Source organism: Eschrichtius robustus, chromosome 8 (assembly GCF_028021215.1).
Source record: "Eschrichtius robustus isolate mEscRob2 chromosome 8, mEscRob2.pri, whole genome shotgun sequence".
NCBI lineage: Eukaryota > Metazoa > Chordata > Mammalia > Artiodactyla > Eschrichtiidae > Eschrichtius > Eschrichtius robustus.
The window spans coordinates 18,583,850-18,598,141 of record NC_090831.1 but is presented as its reverse complement, the minus strand read 5'-3'; the positions used below and the strand labels follow the sequence as shown (position 1 = coordinate 18,598,141).

Here is a 14,292-nt window from a genome sequence, read left to right as displayed (position 1 = left end):
AACAGAGGCTGGAAGAGGCAGGAACAGGAACCCAGACCCATCTTTTAACCCCACGCAAATTATCCTGTGCTGTAGTCGAAGCCCCACTGGGTCATTTTGCTGCTCGTTAATTGGGGGAACATAAAAGGAAATATACCCTCCCCTAGAAGACTGCTCGTATGAACCACTGGCTAAAGCTCAATTGGGGGATTTATTTTTATTTTTTTTTAAATTTTTACTTATTATTTATTTATTTATTTATTTTTGGCTGTGTTGGGTTTTCGTTTCTGTGCGAGGGCTCTCTCTAGTTGTGGCAAGTGGGCGCCACTCTTCATCGCGGTGCGCGGGCCTCTCACTATCGCGGCCTCTCTTGTTGCGGAGCACAGGCTCCAGACGCGCAGGCTCAGTAGCTGTGGTTCGCGGGCCGAGTTGCTCCGCGGCATGTGGGATCCTCCCAGACCAGGGCTCGAACCCGTGTCCCCTGCATTGGCAGGCCGATTCTCGACCACTGTGCCACCAGGGAAGCCCCGGGGGATTTATTTTTAAACATTGAAGTTCACGCTACATTCCTCCTTCAGTACCCTGGATCATGAGGAGCTGGCCATAAACTCCTCCTGGTCAGCAGCACCCGTGGCCTGTGTGAGAATCTGCTCGATGCTCAGCAGATCTAGCTTTGAGAAGACACTCCACATCTGCTCCTTTCTCAGGCTGCTTCAGTGACGTTCAAGGATTCACTGAAACACTACTGGGGCAGATAACTTTCCTGTGGTGAAGCATGAAGTTGAGTTAATCCAGCCAAGCCTGGGCCCTTGGGACTATGGATGCCCAGTGAACCCAGCTGCTGCAGGGATGAAAGGTATGACTGGTGGCCACAGAAGAAACCAAAGCTGTCTGGCTGGACCAGTAACACACTCAGCCCCTTGACGCAAGCACAAGGCCTGCCCCGGCCAGCCAAGTTCATCCACCACACAGGCCTAGCGTTCATTTACGGGGGCGCCACGGCTCACCCACGGGACAACTAAGAGGCATCAGGAGACCGCTTCTGCCTGTTGTGTTCTTGGGAATAACCTGGTGACTTTAGTTTTACGCAGCTGAGAAAATCTGAGGTCCACGTGGGCTGTGTAGAAAACCACGCAGGTATCTTTCAAGCCACATACAGAGCACGCAACTTGAGGTGAACACAAATACATCCTCCTTCACCATCGGCTTTCTGTAATCAAGGCTTTTTAGAACATCAAGTCCAACCCCTAGCTCTAATTCAGGGGTGCCTGTTGGCTTCTGCTGAGACACTGATTTGATTACTGGCATTCCATGGAACTACAGACATGAGATGTTGAGCTTACCAGTGTTATGATTTATTTCAGGATTCTGAAACGGGGAACGCACCTATCGATGGCACGCTGGAGGCTGGGAGACTCTGAGAAAGCACTTCATGCATATAAATGGCACATGCGATGAAAAAATTTGCTTATGGTAACAATCCCGAAGCTGGGGACCATCCCACTGTGCTCTCCACCCTCACGGAGTGATGGCTCCACAGGAAACCGCTGGGATTAGATGATCCTGCGTTTGGACATCCATACGCCGCCTCATTTATCTACCTGTGACAGGGACAGTGCTGGAAGAGAATCAAAAGATGACAAATTGTTTCTGGTTTTCAAGGAGCTGTTCAGGCTGGGTGTACTCCCAGGGGGAACCAGGTTTCATGCCAGCAGCCATCACTTCATCCTGCTATGAGGCCACATTTTGGCAAACGCCAACCGGCAGATGATTGCTGTCTCCTTTCACCAGTGGATTTAAAGACACTTGCTCTGAAAGCCTGAAATCCAGTCATTCTGAAGATGTGTACAGCACAGAGCAGACCTGCCCACACACTGCTGTCAGGCAGGATGGCAGGCATTAGACAAGAGTTCCAGATGAGAGGGATTTTTTTCCCCATGTTGAGGCAGACAGATAACAGGGGAATGATTTTGTAGGATTCTACAGCAGAGATACAATATCAGCAAATGACTCTGGGAAAGACTGACTTGTGCAAGATAAGGAGATAAAAATTCCTAGGATACTGGCCACTGGAATCTGCTTTTGTGGATACAGACCTCCCTCCACCCCAAGCTTCCAACTTCCCTGGGAGCAGGGAGAAGGCACATTGGAGTTTCAAGATGGTTTCAAGACCCGAGCATAACCCGAGCCCTCCACCATGCCTCTGCTTACAGCCGGTGATCCAGCCAAGGCTGGGCATCATTCTGGCTGTGACCCGTCTTCCTTCTTTCCAGCTGATGCTTCCTCTCTGGGAATGACCATATAATTCATGGTCGATACACTCAGTCCTCTGGAGGTGAACGTTCCTCAGCCCATCCACTTTGTGTTTCTTCTCTGCCATGTGCTGGAATTCGCAAGGCTGGAGAAGTGCCTCGCTACGCTGACATATACAGATGCCAGGTGCCTATTCTAAGCATTGTGCTGGTATCTACTCATTTTATCCTCCTGACAATCTTTGAGACAGGTACTAATATTATCCTCATTTTGTAGATGGGGAAACTGAGGCACAGAGAGATTGAGGCTTTGGCTGAAGGTCACCTAGCTGGTCAGTGGCAGAGCCACAGTCACGCCCAGACAGCTTGGCTTCAGGCTCTGGCTGGCGCTAACCCCTTGCTGCTACCTTTCCAACACAACCCGCCTTCCAACACAGCAGCTGAAGCCCACGAGGGTCCTGGTTAGGCCAGGCCTTTCTCCGTCCCAGGCCTCTGGATTCAGTGGATGCCCGGAGCTGGAGCACAGAGCCTGCAACGTGAAAAGACACGGGGCTCATCTCCAATCCCCCTGACTGGTTTCAAAGTTCAGGCCAGACATCCAAGCGCTTATTCTGTGTTTGTTTGTTTTGAACATTCCACCATGATGCCCCCAGATGCTTCAGAGACGGTCTCTCTGTTCTCCTTCCTTAGGCGAGCATCTGGACCCCTCCCCGCACACCACCCACCTCTGGCAACACTCCTGCTGCCAGGGACTGACGTTCCCTGCCTCACCTCATTATACATTTCAGCTGAAAACTCCTTATTTCCACGTGGCAGCGAGGAGTATTTATAGCACAAGTCACATGCCAAGGCGTTCTCAAGTTTATCATTTGGAATAATAACCTTGGAGCGCAGTCACCATGCCCATTCCACAGATGGGCAAGGAGAGGTGGGAGGTCACAGCAAGGTCTCCAAGGAGTCCTAAACTGCCAGGTCTCTTGAGCCACTTCTATACAATCCTCTCTCCAGATTGCTTTCTCTCATCTTCCTGTTTAACAAACGTATCGAAGGCCTGGGAGTGAGAGGTGCTCTCAAGATCAAGTCGTACTGTATCTGTGTCTGCACTCCAGTTCCCAGAATACCAACGAGCAACTCTAAGGTCCAGCGGCAGGAACACCAATGCTTAGCTTTCTGCCAAAACCCACTCTCATTAGTAGGCTTACATGCATGAAACACATACGTGGAGTTTTCGGTCTGCACAATTCTCTCATCACCCGTTATAACTAATCAGAATGCTGAGCGGATTTATTCGCATGCAGAACACAACCAACCGCCTTCAGCGTCTGCTGAAATGACCGTGACCTTCTTCTGATGGAATCCTCAGGCCAAGAAATGGAAAGGTAGATCATAACCTTATAGGCAGACTGAATAACAGTCCTTCAGAGTCAACACTGTAAGACTGTGTTTTTCAAATAGTTATTAGAGAAAGCTCAGATCCCAGGTGAAAGAGATACGAGAGAGCCAGAGGATATGTTCATTGCCCGGAGCCTGGAATTAGAAACTACAAAGGTTGGAAGTTTCATAAAGGTGAATTTGCCTCCAAGCGTGGACACACTCTTCGATGGCTGCTGTGCATTTTTTTCACTGGGGTCTCTGTTCAGGGCAAATGCCCTGGGGTCAGAATCAGGAGTCCTGAGGACTAGTCCCGGCTGTGCCCCTATCGGTTGTGTGACGTTAGGAAAGTCGCTAAACTTCTTTGAGCTCCCAAATCTGGGAAGCCAGCCCCCAGCAGTCTACCTTACTGAGTTGTTACTCAAATCAAAATGAACACGCCATGAGAGAGTGCTTCGTAAAGACACTGTAGATATTTCTAAAGATATATGATCACCCTCCAAAGGCGGTAGTGAGAACAGAAGTCTCTCATCTCTGTTTTCAAAGGAATCACCTTCTAGACATACTGCTGAGAAGTGGCATTTGGGAGTGCGACCGCGGAAGCCCGTCTACGTCACAGGATTCAAAAGCAGGCAAGAGCGCGCTGTTTCACTCGTTCACCATCTCTGCTCATGTTTGCCCTTGAGTCCTTATCTCACCATCCAGTGCGATACTTGGAGTACTTAACGAGCACCCGGTGGGTACTCATACGTGTGAGACAAACCAAAGAATGCCAGTCTGAAGATTTCAGTCCCTCTGGTGCAGAAAGGTCGTCCGTGGGAAAGAAACTGGGAGGATTTCTGGGAGCCTGAGTCTAGGGTAACCAGCCAACTTGGCCTTGGATTTCTGGGACAAACTGGTCACTCGACCTGAGCGTCATATTTGAATATCCATTTTGCCTCCTCCCAGCTGGCAGGGAATAAAGTATCTGAACTAAGGGAAGTCCGGTGGAAAGCATGTGTGTCTCTGAGTTCCTAAAGAGTTTATCCCTAGAGATTTATAGCCTGGGCATTTCCCCTCTCCTTTTGTCCCTATTAGTTTCAATTTCCCTAGCTGACACCATCTTTTCACTGTCAGGAATCCAACAGACTCACACCCCTTCTATTTTTCCTGCATCACATTATCACCTCTAAGATAGATCCCTGATCCCTGTTGGTGGCTTCCTGCCACTAGCTAAATCTCCTACCTAACAGCTCAAGGCATTTGGTGCAAAACTGCAGCCTTCAGCAGGTCTTGGACCTGGAGCTGTTGGGCGTGCCCTGTGCAACATTCACCAGGAACACACGTGTGCTGCAGAATTGCCATCTGGATTGAGCAATGACTGGTGCACACAGCAGGGAAATGACATTTTGGGCCACTGAGGAGATGTGATCGGTGGGGATTTCCCCTTTAAAAACTTACAGCAAAAGCCTGCCTGAGACTATTCAGTATTCATAAGTGGAAAGCAGAGATGGCGTTTCTGTTCCGCCAAAAGCAATAGCTATTTATCATAGCAAATGACTGAAATAGTTATACGTACAATGCTTTACTCAGTGCTGTAAATTACGGTATACAGAAGATTAAACTTAAGCCTAATGCTACCCTTGAGCTTCAACAGCTGAGTCCTACAAATGGGTACCCGTTAAGAAGAGAGAACCTTTTTCCTGGTTACTGTTTAAAAGTGTATCTCTATTAAAAGCTTGTCTTAGACATAGATTACCAGGAAGCCTGCCCCTGGCCCCAGGCAGGCTCTTCCTCGGGGCACTGACTCACAGAGTCACACCTAAATGACACAGTGACAAGCCTGAGAGTCAAAGCATGTGCTGTGCTGACCTCCAGTGGGATGGAGGTAAGAGGGACTTCGCATGGGTCTGAATGAGCACTTACTTCTGGCTCTGGGCCAGGAGAGGGGTGGGAGGGCTCTGCAGGGCCTTAAGGATATCTTCAAAATTCAAATGATCCTGAACCCCATCAATTCAAAGACAATGCTTCTCCTGGAATCTGCTGTTCCGTGAAGTATCAAGGAACCTTGACCTGGAGCCGAAGCCCCACTTTTAACTAACTACATTTTATTCTCTAAGCACTTGCTCCTCAAAGTGTGGTCCATGGACCAAAAGCACCAGCATCACCTTGGAGCATGTTAGAAACACAAACCTGCTGAATTCAAATCTGCATTTTAGCAAGAACCCCCCAGGGGGCTTATATGTACATTAAATTTGGGGCATCAAGGGATAAGTAAGCAGGTGTTAACAGGGACGAACCCCTTGATTTTCACACTGGAAATCATGACAAGTGACAAACAGGATTTATGGGAACAGGTCCTAAGAGTGGGCTGAATGATTCTGACCTCTCTTTTGTCCAATCCTACTTCAGAACATTTTCAGGAACTTGAAAGGTTTTTATGAGCTGGGAATGAATGTATCACTCTGAACTAGAGATATGACCCGAAACACCTCATGGTGTAAAACAGAGTGAATTAGCAGAAAGTTCATGCTTTATAAATCAATCATAATCCTCTTGTGAATCAGGAGGCTGAGAACGCATGGCAATGTTTTGAGCCAGGATTTCAATTCTTTGTTGTAATTACCAGTTGACTTTAAGTGGGATATGTATGTAAAAATCTATGTTGTTTGAGAAGACAGAGATCCTGAACAACTGTATTCTTTATGAGAAAAAAATTATCGTTCAGTATACATGTTGAAAACTTAATGCACTAAATAAATAGATAGATTTAAAGAGCTAGATAAAGAAATAAAATAAAATCTATTGCGGCCAAGCTAGCAGAGGGAAAAATGGCAAGACGGTTAAGAAAACTTTGCTAATTTAAGGGAAGGCAGGAAAGGAGAACAAAAACAAATAAAATGCAAGGTACACAGAATGCAAATTAAAAGACAGAGATAAGTCCAAATATATAAAGTAATCACAATAAATGTAAATGGATAAAACTCACCTATTAAAAGTCACTATCAGATTGGACTTTAAAAAAAGCCAGCTATATACTACTTACAAGAGAGACACCTAAAACAAAATGACACAGAAAGGTTGAAAATAAAAGATTGGAAAGAGATAAGGCAAATACACATTGACCAAAAGAAAATTAGGTGGCAATGTTAATCAGATAAAGTAGGACCTAAGGCAAAAGCATTAATAGGGATGAAGACTCCACCACTAAAATGACATGAGTCATAAACTTACATGTATCCAATAGCACAACCTGAAAATTGTACTGCAAAAGGTATTAGAATTTCAGGAGAGACAGACACACAACCATCATAGGAGACTTAAAACTCCCTTCTCAGAAACTACAGACCAAGCAGACAAAAATGGTGAGGATAAATAGGATTTGAATAACAAAATAAACAATTAATATATGGAACCCTGCACATAAAAGGAGATTATACAAGTTTTCTAATAACATATGACACATTAAAAAAAAAAAGCATGATCACAAAGGAGATATCCTAAGTTATAAAACGGGTAACATAACTTTCCCTGGCCATCACAAATTAAACTAGAAATCAAAAATAAAACAAGAGTAAGGGCCCCCCCCACCACCACCCTTTACATTTGGAAACTAAAACTATGCTCCTCAATTACTACTTGGCAATGATGTGATTTTTTTTTTTTCTATGTGTGGCCTAGTTGCTATGGGACCAGGTTAATTTATATGACATTTGTCACGGGTATCACCAGAAACAGGAAACTCCCCAAGCCGTTTAACTTCATTATTTTGTACTTTGAAATAAATTCTAACCCAAAGGGAAGGTGAAGTACCTGACTCCAGGAAGAAAAGAAGGGGTGTGCGTGGGTTAATTACAACCAAGTCGTACAGCACCAGAAGCTGCCGTTGGCTCATTCCCCAGACTGTGCCCTACTCTACTACACTATACCCATCTCTTGCTGCCAGCCACTACTGGCTGGACGCAGAGACTGTCCTAGAAGTGCTCTAGTCACCTGGGAAAAGGTGCTATTCAATTGATGTGGCATCCTACAATCAGTAGGGTCCTGGAACCGAGCAAATTCTGTAGTTAACAGTTTACATGGGACCTTCTGTCTGCCTGTTCACAGGGTCAAGCACTTCTTAAAAATGATCGCAGAATGCTGCACAGGAGACACACAAGAAAAATATAGGTCCATGTGTCCCTGGGGTAGAAAGCAGTCCCCCAGTCCCCCTGAGAAATCCCCCCAAACCAATCCCAAAACAACCACTTCCTCTGGACTGTGTTGCCAGTTCAACACAATTCCAGTGCTGGCCGAATAATGAGAGAAATATTAAAGAGAAAAACACCAAACAACCTAAAAAGAATAGAATGCAGGATGGGGTGATACTGATCAAATCACATTGATGACAGGTCTGCAAGTTCTGTGGGCCAGCGGGGGCGGGGCAGGTGGAGTAATAAGAAAATAAAAGAGAGGACCAGAGCTCTTCTGCCTGTGCCACAGGCACCTGTGTTGGTCAAAACAGCCCCGTGGTTCCCTGGCTCACACACAAGCCATAGAGTGCGGCAGCTCTCAGGGGACCCCCGCTGCCCTGGGCCTCCTCACTGGTCTCCCAGTCCCTCTCAAACATCACCAACACTGCCCCCCATCAAAGGGTATCCGAGGCAGAGGTGTGTCGTCAGCACAGAGGCTTCCCACCAACCACCCCCTCGGGTGAGTGTCACAGTGGTAAGCACATGACACGGGCAGCTGAAAAAGTGGCACAAGAATTTTCAGAGATGCTGTCCAGGTCCTGCCTCTTACAACGCTCCGGTGACTTAATTCATACGCACCTGGAGAGAGTGCCGCCATCGGACGATGCCCTAGAGCTGACTGTCATGCAGGTCACTGAGTCAGGGGTCAGTCGGGGCTGGTGTTAATGGGACCTCACTGCTGGGGACTGGGCAGCAGGGCTCCTGGTGGAGGCGGCTCATTTGAGAGGGATACCTACGGGGTGGGGACAGTCACTTAGCGAGACGAGCGGAAAATCGCAGCCACCGCACCAGGGGAGCCATACTCATCTGAGAAAAATGCATCTCTGGAGAAGCCTCAGGAATTTGAAGAAATAATTCCTGGGAGAGAAAAGCAAAGCATCTACGATGCTAATAAACAAACAAGTAACAGGGTTAGTCAGAAACCAAACCTTAGACAGAAATCCATAGTTCCAGTTTTGTAAAACAAAGACCAGAGTTGCTTTCTCTGGGGGAAAAAAATGATTATTCATTCCATGTGAAGGAAGATTCATCATAGTGAAATTGTTTACTTATTCTTTCAACATTTACTCCCCTCGATTTACATTTTCCCCCGGATGTATTTATTTCCCATGCACCTCCTACACAGCAATTCCCCAATGTGCACTCATTTTTCAGTAGTGCCTGGCCCCATGAAAGACCAAAGGAAAGGCCTTGGGCAAGCTCTGCACTACAGGATTTCCTCAATTCCAGGATGCCACCGACTGTAAGAGGCCACATCAACTTACCAGCACCTTTTCCAGAAGAGAAAAAAAACCCCTGCCATAGTAAATATACACATGATATGGGAAGAAGCACTTGGACTTTAGAAACAATAGGGTCGGGAACCTTCTTTAGAGACTCCCTGTGCCCCCCGCCCCCCCGCTCCCGCAGCCCCAAGGTGAGCCTCTACGCGGTGCCTGGTTTGTGACACTTTGGGAGGGACCTCTCAGTGACCCCAGGCAAAGCACTCAGAATCAGCTCCCTGAGCGACTACTCCAGATGCTCTTCCACAAGGAAAACTGTGATGGTGGAGTGGCAGTTTGGATGGGAGCTGGGCTCTAGCATTAGGGCGTGAGGTGAAAAGGATGGATAATCAAGCCCACCCTTGAAAACCCTTCCACTCATAAAGTACGGTAGACAAGGTTTGGGGATAGCGGGCTCTCTTCATGGCCAGTTTCTCCTCCAGGATTGGAAAGGAGCTTTGTTTCTCTGCTTGGACACCAGATGAAGAAGTGGGCTTGTATGTGGGACTGCATTATTAATCCAAAACAGTGCATTATTATTATTATTATCATCATCATCACCCAGTGCACGTGGCTGAACTCTGATAAATTAAGAGCGATGGGACTCCAGATCGAAAGAGGCGCATTTTTGTTTTTTACTGCAAGACCTCTGAGTGCTTCGGTGGACTAATAGCTGCCGAGAACCTCCAGAGGGTAATCTGGCATGTGGTCTTTCCCGAGCGTGTGTGTGCCCCCAAACTCCAGCTCTCAGAGCACAGATGCACTACTATGGGAAGGGAACACTGCTTCGGAAACCCTGCTCTGCTCATTGCTTCGGATGGGGACAATTCCAAAATGACCTTCTGAATCAGTGCTGGCAACATTCTTTGCTCGGATTTAAATAAAGAGATGGCTGTTCCCCTAATTTTTCTCGGTTGATACAGCTCGGAGGAATGGAATGGAGCAGCCCATACAGCGAGGACAAGCCAGTGATGAGTCAGAAGCCGGGGGTCATGTTACAGCGTCAGCCTTCCAGAACTCAGCTGTGGCCAGGGATCAAAGGGGCAGCCTCACCAGTGCTCAGTGAGGAAGGACGGTTCCCCTGCATCCACCTCTCCAACTGTACCTGAATAGAGATGGTCATTCTCTTTGGAGGAGCAACATCTTCTAAACGAATGTCCTCGCTTACCCGTGGAATTTGGCTTACTCACAACTGCGAAGCCGATTTCCTTCCATGCTCACTTTCTCCCTCCTTTCTTCCAAGATTCATTTTTTAAAAAGTGTATTGAGCACCAGTCGTAGATCCAGCATTCATCGTGTTAACTCGGGGAACACAATGGTGAGCACGATGACAGGGCTCCTTGAAACTCCTAGGCTGGGGGGGCTGGGGGGGCTGGGGGGGCGGGGGGGGGGCGGGGAATGTCTGTGCGCGCGCATGCGCATTCAACAGGGGTGGATAAGTGAAAGAGCATTCGCAATGGCGGTCATATATGCGAACCTCGGTAACGTGGGGAGTGCCAAGAGCGCTTGAATTGGGATCGGAAGAGTCCTTCTTTCTCTCTGTCTATGCCCCAAGTCAGAAAATGTGCTCCGGACTGGGACTCGGGGATGCAAAAGACACAGCCTCAGCGCTTGGGAGCTCAGTACCTAGTGCTCACAGGTGACTGCGGCACCGTGATCGGTACCATCGGACGGGGGGGATGCAGGGGGCACAGGGACCAGCTGACAATTTAGTCGGGTGGTAGCTGAGCTCAGCAGAAATGTGGAAAAACACTTAGGGTGTTGCTAGCCTAAAAAGAGGTCTATCAGTGATGTAAAAATGAAGTCATCCGTACTTGGAAATAAAATCCAAAGACATTAAAATGGCTATTGTCAAGGTCCACAGCAGCCTTTGGTGGCAGCTAGCAACCTCTTTTCTCCTCTCACTCAACCGCTTGGCATTTGACTGGCTCTACAAAACGCTTTCTTCTCTTGGCTCCCATGTTGTCATCTTCTGCTGCTTTTCCTACCAGGTCACTGGCCATTCCCCTTCTAACTAACCCTAAATGTTGACCTCTCCCTTTTCCACCTCACTCCATCAGCAAATGCTGTCAGCTGCATTTCCGAAATAGATCTCAAGTTTATCCTTTGTTATCCACCTTCACAGCTATGCATCAGTCCCTACGAGGTCTCCCACGCTCCAAGCAGCCAGAGTGACCTTCTAAAAACACAAACCAGATGATGTCTTTCCCTCACACAGGGTCCTCCCATGTTTTCTCACCACACCTAGAATGAAGCCCGAACTTTGGGCTCTGCCCTACAGGGCTCTACAGTAGTGGTCCCCGCCACCTCTCTGAAGCCCTCAAACACACCTCGCCTGGTGTGCTCTACCTACGGCTCGATCGCATTACTGTTTATCAATACATTATTTAACCAACCAGAACACAGGCTTCAAGAAACCCACACTCTTATTTGTCTCATTCACCACTGTATCTGCAGCATTAGAACAATGCCTGGCATACAGGAGGTGCTCAATAAATATTTTTAAAATAAATTAACGAATCAAGGCTATGTGACTCTGGAGAATGTAATCCAAGAGATTCAGCCTTCAAGAAATAGGCTTGAATGAGATTATAACTATAAGTGTTTTTTTTTCAATTAAAGATGAATTCAATAATACTAAAGTAGGGCTTCCCTGGTGGCGCAGTGGTTGAGAGTCTGCCTGCCAATGCAGGGGACACGGGTTCGAGCCCTGGTCTGGGAAGATCCCACATGCCGCGGAGCAACTAAGCCCGTGAGCCACAATTACTGAGCCTGCGCGTCTGGAGCCTGTGCTCCGCAACAAGAGAGGCCGCGATAGTGAGAGGCCCGCGCACCGCGATGAAGAGTGGCCCCCGCTCGCCACAACTAGAGAAAGCCCTCGCACAGAAACGAAGACCCAACACAGCCATAAATAAATAAATAAATAAAATTAAAAAAAATAATAATAATACTAAAGTAAAAAAAAAAATACTAAAGTTATGAAGATCCTCTTAATCTATCTCTAAATTTGAGCTGAACCATTATATCTGCTATTTTTTTTTTTTTTTTGGCCATGCCACGTGGCATGTGAGATCTTAGTTCCCCCGACCAGGGATTGAACCCGCGCCCCCTAGAGTGGAAGCACGGAGTCTTAACCCTTAACCACTGAACCACCAGGGAAGTCCTTGGTTTGTTTACTTGTAAAATTTTACCTGGTTCACAGAAACATGCAAGAAAAGGGAATTCCATTGAACTTAGAGGAAACCATCTACTGTTTGACGGGGGGAGCGTCTCATGGATCTGCTCATTTGCTGGAGATGAACAAGAAACTAAAGACAGAACTGATGGTGGTACACACTCCACCTCTTCTGCAAGCTTGCTTCTTTTTACTTTTTGATATTTAAAGGTCTATGCAAATGCTGTGGCTCTCAAAACGTGGACTGTAAATGATTTATTCCTCCTTTCTGAATTCCCTCAAACTGTGCCCAAGGCTTCCCTGGTGGCGCAGTGGTTGAGAGTCCGCCTGCCAATGCAGGGGAAGCGGGTTCGGGCCCTGGTCCGGGAGGATCCCACATGCCGCGGAGCGGCTAGGCCTGTGTGCCACAACTACTGAGCCTGCGCTCCAGAGCCCAAGAGCCACAGCTACTGAAGCCTGCACGCCTGGAGCTGGTGCTCCTCAATAAGAGAAGCCACCGCAATGAGAGGCCCGCGCACCACAGCGAAGGGTGGTCCCCGCTCGCCACAACTAGAGAGAAGCCCGCGCGCAGCAACTAAGACGCAACGCAGCCAAAAATAAATTAATAAATAAATAAATTTATTAAAAAAAAAAAATTGTGCCCAAGTTCTTTACCTAAGCCAACAAGCAGACAAGATCAGTGGCGTAGGTTAGAAAGATGAGAAAGAAACAGGGAGCTCAGGTGCCCCCAAGCACTGCATTTAGTCTCCAGCATCCTACAGGGGACCAAAACAACCTTTCTGTATGGAAGTGTAGTTACACTGCTGCAGGGAGTTTGAGATCCAAAACATTGAACCGGTACAGTGGTTAAAGTGATCTAGAGTCAGACGTAGATTGGAATCTTGGTTCTGCCACTTACATCAGCCTGATTTTGAGGAAGTTTCTTAAATCCTCTGAGTCTCCCTGTCTTTGGCTGTGAGATGAGAATACTATGACCATAGCGCCTTAGGGTTGCAATAGGATTAAATAACAAAAAGCTTAGCATATATAAGTGCTCAATAAGTACATTAGCTTTATTGTTGTTTTTGGTATTTTTGTCTGCCATTAGCAGAGAAAAAAGAAAAGCCAGGGTTTGGGACCAGGTCAGCCTGCTATGTTCTAGACACACCTTTAATTCTAATTTGAGCAGCAGTAAGTTCAAAATACAAACATTTGAAGTGGAGCAAAATGTGGTCCCACTTTATTGTAGATTCTTTCAGTTGTAATGCTTGATTTAAGGCAGAACCATTTGTTAGTCTGTGATTTTTTTCCTTAGGGATCTTCTTATTATAGGGATTTCCTTAGGATCTGTCGTATGACTGACTGCACTTTACCAGGGACAATGGAAAGATGAAATAAGAAGAAAGAACAGCAGACACTGTTTCTGATCGTAAGGAGCCCGAAAGATATATCAAGCCAAGAGTTAATTCTGGATCGGGGATCCATTCATCAAATTAAGGTTAAAAAAGAATCCCACTAACAAAATCAAGTTTGCACAGATTCACTCGTTCTTGCCAAGTCTTATTAGTTAATACTGTCAGACATGACAAAGAATATGTTTGATGAGACCAATTTACTTTAATTATTTTATACATCTCTGGTATAAATAATCTAGTCTCATAAAAGACAACTCACAATAACAACAACAGAAATTTAATCTCAACAAACAAATTCAACTTAATTGACCAAAAACTCCAGCCCTGCTCTGTGGCAATCTACACTTTCAGAAAGGAAGTTCTGGCAGGATAATTAGCCGGTGATGATACCCGGGAAGCCCAGGGGCACTGACATTGGGAGGGACTGACTTTCTCTAGGGCTCCAGAAGCACAAATGGTTTGTTTCCTCCTCAACTAGAGGTCACCCGGAGATAGACAAAAGAAAAAGAACAATTGCAGGAAACCTTGGAACCTCATTAATGAGGCTTCCACGTGTGGCACTGCTGGGCTCTGCTGCCCTTGGTACCCACCCAGCATCGGCATCTGGATGTGGACGGGAGGGATGGAGGTAACAGCCTCCAGCAGCCA

The 14,292-nt window shown here is 46.8% G+C and overlaps 1 protein-coding gene across 5 annotated transcripts in view; it reads right to left on the bottom strand.

Moving 5' to 3' along the window:
• ATXN7L1 (ataxin 7 like 1) overlaps positions 1–14,292 on the bottom strand; it is a 230,892-nt gene that overhangs the window by 127,747 nt on the left and 88,853 nt on the right. The gene's annotated exons all lie outside the window — the stretch shown is intronic.